Genomic DNA, 3,465 nt, shown 5'->3' on the forward strand with positions numbered 1-3,465 from the left:
AGACAAAACGTACAAATTGTTCTCTGAGGGGCAGTAAAATGCTCCGAAATGCACATAGAAAACTTCCAAATGCAATATAGTGTTTATGGAGCACTGCTATTGTAGCCATAATTTTTAAAAAGTAAGATTCCTGACTGGCGTAAATTATACAGAACATATTTCAGAGATTAATACCAAGGTTAATACCTTCGAATGTCTCCCTTTATGGCATCATGGAGGCTTTTCCCATATTTGTACTCATTCTTACCAAATGGAATTTTAGGATGTACCATTTAGAATGAAGGAAGCTTTCATTGACCTAAGGTGCTGATGTTTTTATTTTTTCCTTTTATCTTATTTCAACATGTCCTCCAACCTCCCTCACTAAAAGTAATTCAACTAAAGCCAACTCAACAGATTATAGAAGATCTCCTATTGATATCATTCTTACTCAAAAGGAATTTCTTATTTAAAATTACAATTACATATGTAGCACCATTCAACTAACATTTAGGATCTTTTTTAAAACTTCCTTCCCATCTCTTTTAATATCATCAAACAATTTCTTTTCTGGTGTTAAAAACGTGTGTTTTCCCCTAACCCCTTTCAAATGTTTCTTCTCTTCCAAAAATTAATCCAGATAGCCAGGCCCCCTTTACTCCTGCTTTGTAGCTTAGATTCTTCAGCTCTGGAACCACTAATGTTGATTTAGGTTATACCCAGGCCAAAGCAAAAATAGCTTTTGCTATGGCAGAGAAAGAATTCTGCCTGAAAACAATGTGCCTCTGAAGTCTAACACGGGCAGAGGAATCAGCAACAATGATTTAAGAAGGCTCCCCAGAAATTGGAACTCTTATTCATTGTTGGTGGGACTGTATAATGGTTCAGCCACTCTGGATTCAGTCTGGCACTTCCTTAGAAAACTAGATACAAAGTCACCCTTCAATCCAGCAATTGCACTTCTCGGTATATACTTGGAAGATCTGAAAGCAGTGACACAAACAGATATCTGCACGCCAATGTTTATAGCAGCATTATTCACAATTGCCAAGAGATGGAAACAACCCAAATGTCCTTCAACAGATGAGTGGATAAATAAAATGTGGTATATACACACAATGGAATACCATGCAGCAGTAAGAAGGAACAATGGCGTAGAACACATGACAACTTGGATGAAACTTGAAGACATAATGCTGAGCAAAATAAGCCAGGCACAAAAAAAGAAATATTGTATGCTACCACTAATGTGAACATTGCTGGGGGAGAACGCGGGGATGTTGGGCTTCCCCACGTCAGTGGTTGCTGATGTGCTTATTACAGACATTGGGGACTGGTGATTTGATGGGCTGATCCCTCAATCATGGGACTTGCCCTTGGGAAGACTGTTACTGCAAAGGAGAGGCTATGCCTGCTTATAATTGTGCCTAAGTGTCTCCTCCTGAATGCCTCTTTGTTGCTCAGCTGTGGCCCTCTCTCTCTAGCTAAGCCAACTTGGCAGATGAAGTCACTGCCCTCCCCACTACGTGGGATCTGACACCCAGGGGTGTAAATACCCCTGACAACATGGAATATGATTCCTGGGGAAGAATCTGACCCCAGCATCGTGGGATGGAGAACATCTTCTTGACCAAAAGGGGGATGTGAAATAAAATGAAATAAGTTTCAGTGGCTGAGAGAGTCCAAAGGAGCTGAGAGGTCACTCTGGTGGGCACTCTTAACGCACAATATAGATAACCCTTTTCAAGTTCTAATGACTTGGAATAGCTAGCAGTAAATACCTGAAACTATCAAGCTACAACCCAGAACCCATGAATCTTGAAGATGATTGTATAAAAATGTAGCTTATGAGGGGTGACAATGTGATTGGGAAAGCCATGTGGATCACACTCCCCTTTGTCCAGTGTATGGATGGATGAGTAGAAAAATGGGGGCAAAAAAAAAAAAACACCCAGTGTTCTTTTTTTACTTTAATTGTTCTTTTTCACTTTAATTTTTATTCTTTTGATTTTGTGTGTGTGTGGTGATGAAAATGTTCAAAAATTAATTTTGGTGATGGACACACAACTATATGGTGGTACCGTGAACAATTGATTGTACGCTTTGTATGACTGCATGGTATATGAATATATCTCGATAAAATTGAATTATTAAAAAAAAAGCCTCTCCAGATTTAATGAATGACCTACAAAAATCTCAAGACACAACATTGCTTTGCATTTAACATTGAGAATACTCTGCAAAGATTTTCCCATATAAAGAGGAAATATTGTAGAGCTTGGGCTCTAGAGCAGAACTGCTTGGTTCAAATCCCACCTCTGTCACTTACTAGCTGTGTGATCTTGAAGTATACACTTAATTACACTGAGCACCAAAAAATGAAGTTAATAATGCTACTTGCCACATAGAATGCTGTGAGGATTAAACTGGTGAAAACATGTACTCAATAAATATTAGCTCAATATTCTTTGACTCTGAGAGGCATAACATCCATTTACATCTTTTTAGAATCAGATGTGTAAATTTTTTTAATCTTAGAAAAATCCAAATCTTAAAAATTCATCAACATGAAATTATACAGATAATGTTATATACATGATTATATACAAGTCTAGCTATATATGTTTATGTAATTATATGGATAAATTATATATATATAATATATATCCTTTTTTACCTGAAAATATATTTTAGTAAATTATTCTTTCTTATGACTCCCGTTGTCACTGAACTTAAAGCTGTCATTTTGGGTCTTCATTCAACTTGTCTGTCTCACTCCCTACCTGGTCCCAGCACATTAATTCAGCAATTTTTGCTAAATGTCAGCTCTGAACAAGTACACAGAGAACAATGGTCCTGACAAACTTCATCTATTTAGCAGGATACTTCGGTTTCCAAGTCATTTAATTTACCAAGTTTGTGTTTCTAGATAACTGTTCCCTATAGCACAAGACAAATCTGTGAGTCTCTATGTGTTTCCAGCCCAAACAAGTTTGTCTCCATGAATCTCCCAAAAGAAATCTGCTATAAGCAGTTAACCAAGCTTGAATATCATATAATTTACCTACTTAAAAGTGACCATAACTACTGTGCAACCTTAATATTAACTCTAGAGAGGTCACACTGAACATTCTTTTTCCATCTTCATCTCAGCTCAAAGCTGAGACAGCAAATAAATGTCTGGTAATATAATTTAACAGAAAAAATAGCCTCCTCCCTGCCACTGCCTCCCCCCCCCAAAAAATTGTAGACACTGATTATAACTATGTAAAAGTCTACATTGAAAAATATGTGAGGGAAGACCAAAGAGCTAATGGTGATTGTGTTCGTAAATAAAATTATGTTTTTCTTCTTTTTTCATTTTCCAATATTTTGTAAATAACTGTTATTTTTACAATGTTAAATTTGTAGAACTATAAACTTTTGACAATGTTTTAGATTATATAATTCCTCATTTTTATATATAAAGAAATTCACAACACAGCA

Source organism: Choloepus didactylus, chromosome 17, assembly GCF_015220235.1.
Source record: "Choloepus didactylus isolate mChoDid1 chromosome 17, mChoDid1.pri, whole genome shotgun sequence".
In the NCBI taxonomy this organism is placed as follows: domain Eukaryota; kingdom Metazoa; phylum Chordata; class Mammalia; order Pilosa; family Megalonychidae; genus Choloepus; species Choloepus didactylus.